Genomic DNA, 13698 nt, shown 5'->3' with positions numbered 1-13698 from the left:
CTACTGTGTACGCAGCAACATTCTGGACACCTCATGCAATTTCCCATGGGCAAATTTCTTCCATTTTACAGACGATGACGTGGAAGTTGCAAGAGAATATATTACCTTGGCCAATGGTCATATAACAAATGAAAGGCACTCCAATATTCAAACTCAGATCTGAATATGTCAAGATTCTGGGCCACTCCATTCCCCGTCTCCAGAAGAGGGACCATTATTTCATGGCCGGGGTTATAACCTGAGTAAACCTGGAGGTCCTCCCTGTTCTCAGGTATGCCAGACTTTGCAATGTGTCCTTTGCTAGGAAAGTCTTCTTCCTACTTCTCCCTTGGTTAATGCCTAACTTGGCCTTCAAGTTTCTGTTAAAAATCAGCTCATCAAGAAGTGAAGCATGGAAAAAGGGGGGAGAGTCAGAAGATCCCCTGAACCTCCAAAGTGGAGGGATGCCCCAGTCTCACAGCTACCTGTACCTTCACACCTGTATTAGGATTAGGCTTAGCGACAAGTCCTGAGCTTTGATTCCCTGGTCTTAGAGACCTGCCTCTTCTCTCACCCCTCAGCTTTCCAGGTGAAGACGCAAAGTCCATGTGAAAAATGAGGCATGATAGAGAAGATGGCATCCCAGATCCGAGTTCTGCGACAGACCAGGGATTTCAACAGGAGGTCTGTGGGAAACGTTTGGTGCCGCGGTCTTGCTAAGTAGCTTCTTTAGAACCACCTGCCCATTTGGGGTGCAGAATGCTACTGTACCTCCAATAACCTACCTCTCTGGCATTCAGTTGAAGCTGCAGGAAGGAGCCTCCTTCTCCGCTTACCCTCGGCTAGCCTCCGTCCATCCTCCTCACAGGACTTTGCTGAAACAAGCAGTGAGCACACATACCCACATTCTGAACATGTTCATTGCCCCCCAAGTTACAGGCTTAGTAGGCATGTGGTTGCTTTGCAGAGGTGTCTCGGGTTGAAAGTCACACTGCCTCTTTGGCCACAGCGTACAAGTGTCACCCTCTTTCCAGCCTGTGCACCTGTGTCTTTGCCACTTACCACCTAACAGGGAAGCTCGTATCACGTTTTTAGGTTAAGTCCAGGAACATAGTTGAAAAGGTGAAATTTTAAATGAGAAGTATCTTGGGGGGGAAAGTATAGTGGAAATCAATTAAACCAAGTTTCTTACCTCCAATCTGTTATAAATTATTGAGAATCACTTCAATTTAAAGCACTTTGTGAGGGACACTGGGGTGGCTCAGTCAGTTAAGCGTCTGCCTTCAGCTCAGGTCATGATCCCAGGGTCCTGGGATGGAGCCCCACATCGGGCTCCCTGCTCAGTGGCGAGCCTGCTTCTCTCTCTCCCTCTGGGCTCTCTCGTTCTCCCTCTGTCAAATAAATAAAATCTTTAAAAAAAAATGAAGTGCTTTGTGCAATATAGTCCTCGAGAATGATGAAAACTGCAATTCAGCACATTTTTTCATGATCTTTCAACATCATATCTTATTATTGAAAGTCTCCATACATTACCTATATTTTCCCCAAACGGCCTTAGATTGTGAACACCTAGCTCTTTCCCTGCNTAACAACTCACAGCAACCCCTGGCAGATGAGGCTGTGAAAAGTCTCCATTCCGGAATGCTGCCCTAACTCCCGGGGTTCACAGCTCCAATCCGAGCTCTTCTGCATTGCCCCCCAAGCCCTCCACTTAACCTGTATTTGAAGCCTTGAGTTTAAAGCCAAATTAGTTAAAACTCTTAACTTTCCACTGGCTCTCGGAAGTGGCCTCAGGTCTTAGTGAACGTGTGTGTGTGTCTGCTAGTCTAACGGAAAGTGACAATATCCTTGTATGTGTGTGTCTGTGTACTTGTTGACAAAAACGAATGAATCTCTTATCTCTTAGTTACAGTCTGGAGGACAAAGGGACAGACTTCAAGATTCCGCCTACTTCTTCTCCTTCCAGACAAGGCGGGTTGACTTTTCCTTTTCGTGGGTAGGTAAGGAGATAGATGGGTAATTGACAGATGGAACTGATAGATATATGGATGGATGAGAGAGAGAGAGAGAGAGGCATGTGCATGTGGCTGATCCAACAGACTCTAAATCTAGGTTTGGGTCATACTGAATGAAAACCTATTTTGGGGCTCCCGAGGCTCCTGAGAATGTTTCTTCTCTCACCTCTCACTCTCTTTGAGCTGTGCACTCTTGTCTGCTTTCTTTCTTTCACTTCAAAGCCGTGGGCCACAGTAGCAGCTCCTCTGGAAATCTTGGCCTGCTGTTTCGTGGACTCATTTTTCCTGTCTTCTGCTTTTGACCCCAGCTGCTTCCCCCACCCCGTGCGTCTGACTCACTGGCCGTAACAGCAAAGGCCCAGGGCATTCTGTGAAGTTTTCTTTCAGAAGGCCATGCCGGGCTCCTGAGTTCACGGAGGGGGTGTCTTCAGCTTTGGCGAGCCCTGGAGATAGCAAACCGCCAATGCCAGCTGACAAATGAGGGTTCTGTGCAAAGCCTGCCCTATTCAGCCCTTCCCGCCACCAATTGTGTTCCATCACAGCAAAAAACAAAAACAAAAAACCACCAGAGGTCCTGAAGCTCCCGAACCTCTGGATTCTAGAGTCAGCAAAGGGAAAATGTGGTGAACAACAAGCTAAGGACCCTGACCCCAGAGCCAAGGCTCAGGGGAAGGCAACAGTTCCAGAACTCCATTCCTTCCAGGACTTGATGCCACATCAATTAAAGATTTATTCCTATTGACAAGCACCTTAGTGAGAACTAAATTAGATTGGTTTCATCTTAACACATAGCCATTCCCATCATCATGGAAGCAAGAAATATTATCTAAGAAGGAGAGAGAGGAAAAAAAAAAAACGACTGAGGGATATAGGATACTTGAGGAAGAAAGCTGGAGAAGTCCTGGGTACGACTAATACGGTGCCTGATCAGGGGATGTGGGAAATATGAACCTAGACCATCTGAGTCTTGGTGCAAAGGCTCTAACCCTTGGAGAGGGTGACGAGAGGGGGGGGCTGTGGTGTCCTTTCACTACCCATAGTGTGTGGGAGGGGCAGTTCGAAATCAAATAAACCTCATTTCTCATTTCTCGTTATTTCACTTCAGGTTGTCCTTCACACACTCCACTCAGGCCCCTGTGGCCCCTCCTGACATTCCTCCACCATCCCAGACATGTCACCTCTGTGTGCAACAGAGCGGACCTTCTTCATGTCATCCCACCTCAGAAAGTTCCCTAAGCCCCTTTCCTGACTGCCTTCTCTCTTTATGACTTACTGCCAGCTAGCAGGTTTTACACACTTTGCTGATGTAGGAACACACTTCCATCTGTTTTGTTCCCCCGCTGTAGCTCCCCTGTAGTTAGAGAAGGGCCTGGAGGGCCAGAGCAGACCCCCATTCAGTATTTTTGCCACTTTGCATGAATGAATGAACAAATGAGAGCCTGGATGCTCATGGAGCCCGTTTCAGGATCTGACTTGCTCTCTCCTTTCAGACACTGTGGTTTGACTTCCTCTTTTATGTTCATCAGAGCAAAAGTCCACAGCCTGACCATCTACTCAGGAGAATCTCAAATTATACAAGCCACACCAAGTGAAGGGAAGGTTGGATCTACAGTTTTTGTTTTTTGTTTTGACCTTAGTAGTCTCCAATGGAGGGCTTGAACTCATAACCCTGAGATCAAGACCTGGGCTGAAGAGTCAGCTGCTTAACCGACTGAGCCACCCAGGGGCCCCCTCCCCAATATTTCTTTAGCTTAAAGAAGAGCCTATTTTCCCGTGTGCTGCGTGTGTTAAGAAAACCTGTAACTGTAGCAGAAACGCTGCTAAGAAGAAATGTCAGGCTTTCCAACATTTGGCTATGAACTCAGTGCCCAGGAAAGTGGGTTAGACCACATACACCATTCTTTTCCCAGGAAAAGACATCCTCATTTCCAAACAATAAGGTCACGAAATACATTTTGAAGTGAAATTGGCTTATAATTTGGGACTTACCTAGAATACTAGAGATTTAAAATTTGTAACCCAAGGCCAACAAATCACAGATCATACTGGCAAAGACGTGTTCTGACAAGTATACTGGGCAATTGGTGAACAGTTTACACTGGTTGTACTGAAATCTGGGCAGAAGATAGGGCTAAGAGCTTGTGTTACCCAATGCGTAGTAAGAGCGTGAGCAATAGCACTGTATTTCAAGAATGACAAAGGCCAAAGGCTGTGGTTAATGTCTGATGTGGAAAAACCAACACACCGCAGTCATGGTTTTAGAAACCGNNNNTCATAAAGATTTCAGATTGTTGCCCCTTTCAGTTATGTAGGTGTAAGTAGGTATTTTTCTTCTATGCTTTCAGCGTCCTTTTTGGCCCTAAACACGATCTCCTGCAAATCTGTGTGCATTTCTGAAGGAACTCCATGCCAAGGGACTCTGGGGGTGCCCAATCCCTCTTTCCAGGTGTGTCAGTTACATTAGAGGACAAGTGTCTTCTCCACAGTCTCGGAGCCCTCGGCCATCATCAACTCATCAGATCTTGCCCTTGCAGCCCAGCCCTGGAGGCTGAGGCACCCACATTGGAAATGAGCAGGCGCAGAACAAGAATTAGTAGTTTGACTATGAGCTGACCTCCTTTCTCACTCCTGCTTCCTGAAAATACAGTTTTACTTGACATAAATCATATTGACCCATAAATCGGGTTCTCTCTCTTTATTATTTTCCACTCAATAATACCACTTTCAAGATGTACATAGTTGTTGTAGGCAGCACCCTGATTATTGCTTCTTAATGCTAAATAATAGGTCCTTGTGTGCACCTGTCTTATTTTACTTACTCTTTCTCCAGCAAAGGTTTCCTCCAGTTTCTCACTACCACCAGGAGTGATGCAAACAGGGATCCTTAGACATGCTGAAGAGGAGTCTATGAGCAAGAACAGGGTTGTGGGAGTGTTAGGGGATACACATATATAATGCCGTTCGTACTGCCAGATTTCTCTCCTCCATGTTTCTGCCAGTTTATACTTTCTCCAGCAGAAAATGAGAATTCCCATTTCATTCCCATCACAAGTGTTTGCTATTTTCCTAATTATCAATCTCAGAAGTATAAAGGATTATATCAGTCTTGTATTACCAATCTGAAGAGTATAAAGGATTATATCATTACTGTTTTGATTTACATTTCTCTGATTATTAGCAAGCATAAGAATCTCTGATACTTAAAAGCAATTAGGTTCCCCTGTTTGCGAATTGCCAATTCACGTCTGTTCATTATTTTCTACTTCGTGTTGTTTTAATTGCAGATCAACAGACATTTCTATTATGTCCGAGATAATAATCCCTCGGCTTTTAATGTCGCAAATACAGTTCCCGGTTCCAAATTTGTAAGTTGTTTTGTTACCTTCACTGTCCTTTACAGCCAAAAATCTTTAATTTTGTTGTAGCCATTATCCAATTATCCAACCCACTCTTTTTTTGAGATCTTAAAAACATTTATTTATTTATTTATTTATTTATTTATTTATTTATTTATTTTAGAGAAAGAGAGAGAGTGTGAGTGGCAAGGGGCCGAGGGAGAGGGAGAGAGAGAGAGAAAATCTTAAGCAGGCACCACGTCCAGCATAGAGGCCAATGTGTGGCTTGATCCCACAACCCTGAGGTCATGACCTGAGTTGAAATCAAGAGTTGGATGCTTAACTGAGCCACCCAGGTGCCCCCCAATTTTTTTTTTTTTACATTTATACATTTACTTCATGGAAACATGTCTGCAACATATTGTTAAAGGAAAAACAATGAGTTCTAAATTAGCTGGTATACTATGATCCTACTTATATACAATGATTCACAAGATTAGTAACAAGTATGTCCCCCTCATTGGTTTGAATACAAAGTAAAGCTGTATTTCTTTTACTGTTCAAATTATAATAACCCAGGTTCTATTTTGCTCAGTTTAATAGAAAATATCACTTCCTTTCTTGGCTCCCCTGTCCCAAGGTTCCTCAATGTCAGTTTTCTTTTCGTAGAAACAACTCTTGATTTTGTTGATTTTTTTTCCTACTGTTTTCCTATTCTCTATTTCATTTATATCTGCTTTAATGTTTATTATTTTCTTCGTTCTGCTAACTTTACTCAATCCCCATTTGTCTTTTAGGACATGTACATTAGTGTTCTGTCTAAAAAGTCACATTTTTAAAGTTCAGCTTTCTAATTGGTGTAGATTTAAATTTTTCTCACAAAAAAAGTAAATTTCTTCAACAATATCAACTAAAGAATCCTTCTTTCCCCATGATTTGTGGTGTAATTTGTATCATTTAATAGGGAGTAGATTCTGAGTTCCTCTTTATAGTTCATTGTCCCTTTTGAAATCACGTATTCTAGTACCCATTAATTAAAACAAATACTTATTGAGCACCTGCTATAACCGAGACATTATTTTACGTGCTGGGAAAACAGACTAAAGTTCCTGACTACCAAAGAGCTCATCTGAGGGTAGGTAGGTCATGTAGAGCCTTCAAGGTCACCGGAAGAACTTCAGCATTTACTGAAACAACAGCTGGCGCCTATATTGCACTACTGTGCACCAGGCACTGTTCCAAGGGCATTACACATATTAATTTACCTAATCCTCTCAACAACCCTGTGATACACTTATTACTATGATTCCCCACCTTACCGATAAAGAAACCACAGCACAAATAGCTTAAGTAACTTGCCTATGGTCATACAACTAGAGAGTGACAAATCCAATCAGTCTGATTCTGGAGCCTGGGCTCTAACACGCGGCCTTGTACTGTCTCTGACTGCGATGGGAACCCACTGTGCGAATACCATGAATGATCCAGATATTAGGCTTACTTAGGATACTGTGTTGAAAGTAGGCTGCAGGTGGGCAAGAGTAGAAAAAGAAGTCCCATCAGGGACAATTTCAGGAGGCTCAGCAAGAGATGATGGTGATCAGGACTAATTAGCAGCAATGGAGGAGATAAGAGGAGTCACATTCTTGATTTGTAGACAACTGGGCAGTGGAGTATTGAAGAGAGAGAAGAGTCAGTGATGATTTCAAGGTTTTTGTTTTGAAGGACTTGAAGGATGGAGTTGTCATCTACTAACTGGGGAAGACTGCCTGAAGAACAAATTAAGGGAAGAAAACTCCCTTAACCATTTAGATGCCATTATATAAAGGGATCAAAAAGGTCCCATTTAGATGTCATCGGACACAGAGATTTGAATAGGCAGTTGTATATGTGAATCTGGACTTTAGAGGCAAGATCCAAGACATATAAATGAGTAACATTACCATACCGACTTAAAAGACCAGAAGAAATCACCAAGGAAGAGAGAGTAGGAGGAGAAAAAGGTCCAAAGACTGATGTTGGCATATTACAACATTAAGAAGGCACGAAGATGCAGAGGAAATGAAAAAAGGTTAAGATGAGCAGCCAGTGAAGGTGGTATAAATCTAAGGGGCTACAATTTTAGAGAAGCCAAGTGAATCGAGTGTTTGGAGGAGAAAGTATCTACCTTATCATATACCCATGATAGGTGATTCAGTACCTCTGTTTGTTTTTGTAAACTCATGTCTCAGCAACCCAGCTACAAGATCTTATTAGTTATAATAATTTGTTTATTTCTTGTTGGCTTATGAAAAAACTCATAAATCCACAAAGAAGGGCAGTTTTGTGTCTTGTCTCCTTTTCCTATTAATATGGTTCTGTGGTAGTCCTTAGAAATGTCCACCAACATTTCCATAGCTTCCTCTTTCGGGGTCCATATTAGGATTTCACTTCCTGTCTCTCCTGTCCGCGGGTGGGGCCATGCGGCTTTTTCTGGCCACTTGAGTTTTGAGCCAAGTGCCACGTACCGCTTTGGAACCACAGCATTTAACTGTGGATGCCAGGCCTGCCCAAGCTGTCATTTTCCCTTAGACCTAATGACTGGCAGTGTTCGAGATGATGGCTCTTCCCTCAGTCTGCCTCTCTGAGCGCTAATGAGCCCAACCTCTCTGCCAAGCCAGAAGGAACATTGAGTAAGAGCAAGCAAGAAAGTCTTGTTGGGGGCGGGTTAGTGGTGGCTGCAGGCGACGGCAAAGGCCACGCATCCCAGGCGGACCGCGTCCCCTGCCTGCCGCCCAGCGCTCGCCAGGCCTGCGTCACAGTGTGAGGGAGGGCGCGGCGCGTTGGCCGGGAGGATGCCCAGGCCGTCCTGCCCTCACCCTTCCCGTCCCAGAGCGACCACAGGCAAGCTCTCAGCCCCCTCCCGTCTGGAGATGAGGTCTAAGGGAAATCGCCGCCCGTGCTCTTGCCAAATCGGCGGTAGGCCCCCCGGACCGACCCCAAATCCGCCTTCTAGTGTCTTCAAAGAGATCTGCCAAGAAGGCCTTCGGGCTCCCCTACTTCACCTACCGCCACGAGGGCTTCCTCAGCCTGGGGCGCGGGGGCTCGGGGTGCCCTACACCGCCCCCCAGCGGAGCGCGCACGGGGAGCCCGCCTCCTCGCCGGCGCCCCGGCTGCAGACACTGCGGCTTCACGGATCTACCCGCCGCCGACCGTCAGAGCCGGGATGGCCGTGACCCCAAAGGAAATGTACAGCAGCACCTTTCCCGTCTTCAGCCGCATCTCCCGAGAAGGGGGCCGGAAGACCCTCTACCACGGATTCCCGCCCACCCACCGTGCTGGGGGTCAGAGCCGACGCCGGGCTGAGCTTCCTCCCGCTGGAGACGCTCAAGAGCCTGCCCCCAGCCCGGCCCTCTGCGCGCAGGGTCGGCGCGATCTGCGCGGGTCTCAGCCGGCGCTCGGCCTAGTACCGGCCCGGGTGGTGCGGCGGCCCCGCAGACAGCCGGGGTCACCCGCCTCCGTCGCCTGCCAGCGAGCGGCAGGAGGGCGCCGCGCACCGCTCAGGAACTGCTTCAAGCGCCAGATCGCCGTGGCCATCAGCTTCACCATCTTCATCCTCACGCGGGGCCCTCTGCCGCACCTGCAGAGCCAGGGGCCCCGCGGGCCAGCCGCTATTGAGACCGAGAGCCGAGCTTCGACGCGCGGGGAACTACTGACCCCTTTTGTTTCTGAGCCGGTGGAGTGAGGGTGGGCTTGGCTCCACTCTGGGAGTCACGTCGCAGCACCTTGTAGAACAAGCTGGGGGGCCTGTACTTGGTCCCAGAGGTCCAAAAGTAAAGTCAGCAGCCCTTGAAATGCAATGGAGCTGGTGGGCCGGGCGTGGGCGCACTATCTCTCACACGCATAAATAAATAAAATCTTTAAAAAGGGGGGGGGGGGTCTGAGGACATGTTTGCCCCCCCCACATTCCCAGTCATGGCTTTCATTTGTCCCCTTTGTTCTGTCCCGTCTCTGTTCTTGCCTTGGCCCTACAGTTGTGAAGACCCCTCTCTGTCCCTCCTTGCATGTGTCCGCCGGCCGGCTCCAGCCTCCTCCCCAGGGTCCCAGGCAGCCTGTGATGGCTGTCCTGTTGGGTGGACTTCCCACATCCTCTCCCGGCCTTGCCCAGAGCCCAGGCTGGGCAGGAGAGGCAGGGACCACTAACAGGGAGATGGGGTGGGGACCCAAGCGCCTCCAGGTGAGAGAAAGTAGCAGGGGCTGGGGGTCCACTCCAGGCAGGTGAGACCAAATGAATGGTGGGGTCGCACTCCACACTGAGCTGCAGGCTGGGCATCAGAGGGGAGGGCCCCCGGGTCCTGCTGGCCCTGTTTGCCTCCCCAAGGTGGCTCTCAGCAGACTGGACTGGGCAGCACCCCCCACCCCCAGCCCTACACACTGCTGGAATGGGGTGGTGCCCTCCCACGGGTGTCGTCCTGATCTGGAGTTACCTCTTGATGTCATGAAGACACTTTTGTTTATATATTTTAAAGATCTGTGCCTAAAGTATACTTAATTTAAAAATGACCAAAAAAAAAAAAAAACCTCTTGCGGTTTTTTAAGATTTTATTTGTCAGAGAAAGAGACAGGGAGAGCGAGCACAGAACAGAGGGGAGGAGCAGAGGGAGAGGGAGAAGCAGGCTCCCCACTGAGCAAGAAGCCTGATGCTTCAAGGACTTGATCCCAGGACCTCCCACCACCCGCCCTCCGTCATGACCTGCGCTGAAGGCAGAGGCTTAACTGACTGAGCCACCCAGGCGTCCTCTCTTGTGTTTTTTAAGCAATTAAAACGTTTAGGTTTTATGAAGTGTAGCATAATCTCAACCAGCCTGATTTGATATGTCTCATTTTTTTTTATCTTGTTGCTTTGGTCAGGACCTCTAATACCATGATGAAGAGTAATGGTGGGAGTGGTGACCCTCATTAAATGGCATTACATAATGTTTGTAGTGGATTTTAATCAAGTTAAGTAATTTTCCTTTTATTTCTAGTTGTCCAGATGTTTTTTTTCAATCACAAATAGGAGCTAGATACTATCAAATGCACTTTCTGCATCTATTCCGTTAACATGTGATTTTTCTCCTTTAATCTATTTGGTGTAGTAAATCTGTTATAAACCATACTTGGATTCCTGAGATAAACCCTACTTAATCATGACACATTGTTACACTGTAGGATTTAATTAATATCTCATTTGCATTTAGTCACTTATATTTGCAAGTGAAAAGGGTCTATAATTTTCTTTCTCATATCTTTGTGTTTGGAAGAATGGGTTTTCTAGTCTCATAAAACGAATTGGGTTTAAACAAAACCATCATGCTCTACACTTTAAACCTATACAGTGATGTTTGTCAACTATTTAATAGAACTGAGGAAAAAATGAATTGGGCATGTCTTTCTGTTTTCTGGAAATAATTCAGTATGGTGGGAATTATCTGTTCCTTGGTAATTTGATGAAACTCAATGCAAAAATTGATCTTATTTGTTTTAATATTTTTAAGTAATTTAATTATTTTAATTTTTGATTTAATATTCTGTATTACTTTTACTCAATTTCATTGATCCCTGCATTTATCTTTATTACTGTGGATCAAGCGAATTAAGCATCAATAACAATGCCTGGGGCAATAAATGCTATAAATGTTAACTTATTGTCATAATTTGAGTTTTATTTCTTATTTGGGTTTAACATTGTACGTTGTTAATTCTTTTTTATTTTTGTTAAACAACCAGATCATTCGACTTCAGTTTTTGCTGTGGTAAATGTTTTTAAAGCTATACACTTTCCACTGAATACTGCCTTAGCCACATTACATAAATTCTGTCATGATAATTTTGTAAATCCATTCCAATTGTTTCATCAGTTTATCATTATTTGTCCTTTTTCCCAAGGGTTGTTTAATATTATGATTTTAGTTTCCAAAACTGCACCCGTTTTCTAGCTTTCCTTTTGTTACTGATTTCTAATTTGATCGAATTTTCCTGTTACGTTGATTCTTTTATTGGTTAAAACTTTACTGGGGCGCCTGGGTGGCTCAGTTGGTTGGGTGTCCAGCTCTTGATTGCAGCTCCGGTCATGATCTCAGAGTCCTGGGATCCAGCCCCATGTCGGGCTCCATGTTCAGTGGGGAGTCGCTGGGGATTCTCTCTCCCTTTCCTTCTGCCCCTCCCCCCACTTGTGCAGGCTCGCATGTGCGCTCTGATTCTCTCTCAAATAAATAAATCTTTAAGGGAGGTGGGTGGTGGGAATGGGGTAATTGGGTGATGGGCATTAAGGAGGGCACTTGTTGTAATGAGCACTGGGCATTACATGCCACTGATGAATCACTAAATTCTACCTCTGAAACTAATAAAAAATAAAAATAAAAAAATAAATCTTTAAAAAGAAAGCAACAAAAAAACCCTTTATTGTCACATTGCATCTTTACAGTTTCTAAGTGTTTCATGAGCATTCAGCCATGCCAAAAATTTTCTATGCATATTTTGTATTTGTATTTCCGTATAAGTCTATTATCCTGAGCATATTAGTCATGTTACCCTAATTTTCTACATTTAATTTTTGTCTGTTTGCTAAGTTTCCAAGAAACATGTGCTAACACCACCCCACTGTCTTCTTATGAGCAGTGTAGCTGGACTCAGTCCCTCTGCCTGGTTCTAACGTTGGATGCTCCTTAATATAGGCTAAATGGCAGCACCATTTGTGTGGCCAAGGCTGAGCTGGATCTGTGGGTTTGGGGCCTCACTGCGGCTCAGGCATAAACAACAAACCACCAAGGAAAAAAAGAGTACACATTTAAAAGATTCCGCAACCTCTTCCCCGTGCGTGTTACTCTGTACTCTTATATCTCCCAGCAGAGACTTACAGTGTGACGTGAGCTTCTCAGTTCCCAGTACAATGTATGTTCCACAAAACTTACCGTTCAGTGGGTCACAGTTAAATCCCAATAAGCATAGGAAGGCCTGAAAGGTGATTAACCAACGTACTGAAGACATTTCTCTAGTACCTACTCACCTCTGCAGCATCCCCAGATCTGGGATCAGGGTAGGAAGCCGCGGTGCGGGCAGGTTTACCATTTTGCCAGCTAAGACACTCAGGAAGTCTTTGCTCCTTTTCACCCACTTGACTGTAGCAGGTGTCTCTGTCCCAGTCCCATGATGCTTCTCTGCCCCGTGCCCTTGCTGCAACACTTAGCCCCCTGTGCTCTTTGCATCATAATTCTCTCTACTGGCTTCATCTCTCTGGCCTAAAAGCATGCTCAGTATCCTTCTATCCACCTTTTGTTTCTTTCCTTCCCTCTGGGACTTCATGAAGTTATTTTTGAAAGACTGCCTCTACCATGTTACTCTTGGTACCCTGTATTTGGACGAGAGCCAGAAGACAAGGCAAAGGCAAAACGAGGATGGACTCGCCTTGGAACATGCCACTTCAATAGTCCAGGTGGAAACGGAAGTGAGCCTGGACAGATGCGGAATAGTGGGAGTTGAGGAAAAGACTAGAAAGGCAGGAGAAAGTGCTTAGACAAAACAGAAAATGTATAAAATACCTATTCAGGAAAGTTAGTAAAGAAAGTTAATAGGCTTGTTCAGCAGTGCCACGTGGCCACCTGAGTTTGATGAACAGGATTTATCAACACACTTGCCCCGTTGTGGGATTTCCTCTAACAAATCTCAGATGCATGCATACTGCCAATCATGAAATTAGGAAAGGGTTGGTGAACCCCTGATGTGCTAGCCGTCTTCTCTAGATTAATCTTCTTAACTCAGCATTGGGTTTACTTGACTTCTCTGCAGTAACGTGTGCACTGGCTATCCACCACCTCCATAATAAAATTTAAGGGGGCGCCTGGATGGCTCAGGTCATAATCCCAGGGTCACAGGATGGATGGAGCCCCGCATCGGGCTCCCTGATCAGCAGGGGGTCTGCTTCTCCCTCTCCCTCTACCCCTTCTCCCTGCTCATGCTCTCTCTCAAATAAATAAAATCTTAATAAATAAATAAATAAATAAATAAATAAATAAATAAATAAATTTTAAATATTTCTTAGGAAGGCAGTCAAGGTCTCTCCATAATGTGGCCCAAATCAAACTTCTCAGCTTTACCTTCTCTATCTCATTTTCTTCCTGTCATATTGAACTATTGGCCCTTCTCAGAATACATTCTATTTTGCTTTCTATGGCTTTAACACTGCCTTTCCATTTACTGAAGAAGACTTCTGCCTTCTCTTTATGTCCCCCAGCCTTACCTCTCAAATGTGTCCTTAAAATCCAATGCTAATCCCAACTCCTCCTTCAAGCCCTCCTTCTTTGACTGCGCACATGGTTCAGGCACCTTCACGTGCTTCCTTTATTTTAGTT

General features: G+C 45.3%; 1 pseudogene; it reads left to right on the top strand.

Moving 5' to 3' along the window:
• Window positions 1–601: 601 nt before the first annotated feature.
• Window positions 602–8775, top strand: LOC121101414 (annotated as a pseudogene).
• The last annotated feature ends 4923 nt before the right edge of the window (window positions 8776–13698 follow it).

The sequence above is a fragment of the Ursus maritimus genome, unplaced genomic scaffold (assembly GCF_017311325.1).
Source record: "Ursus maritimus isolate PB19 unplaced genomic scaffold, ASM1731132v1 scaffold_8, whole genome shotgun sequence".
NCBI classification, from domain to species: Eukaryota; Metazoa; Chordata; class Mammalia; order Carnivora; family Ursidae; genus Ursus; species Ursus maritimus.
Note: the sequence above shows the minus strand (reverse complement) of the source record. Positions and strands in the feature narration are given on the sequence as shown.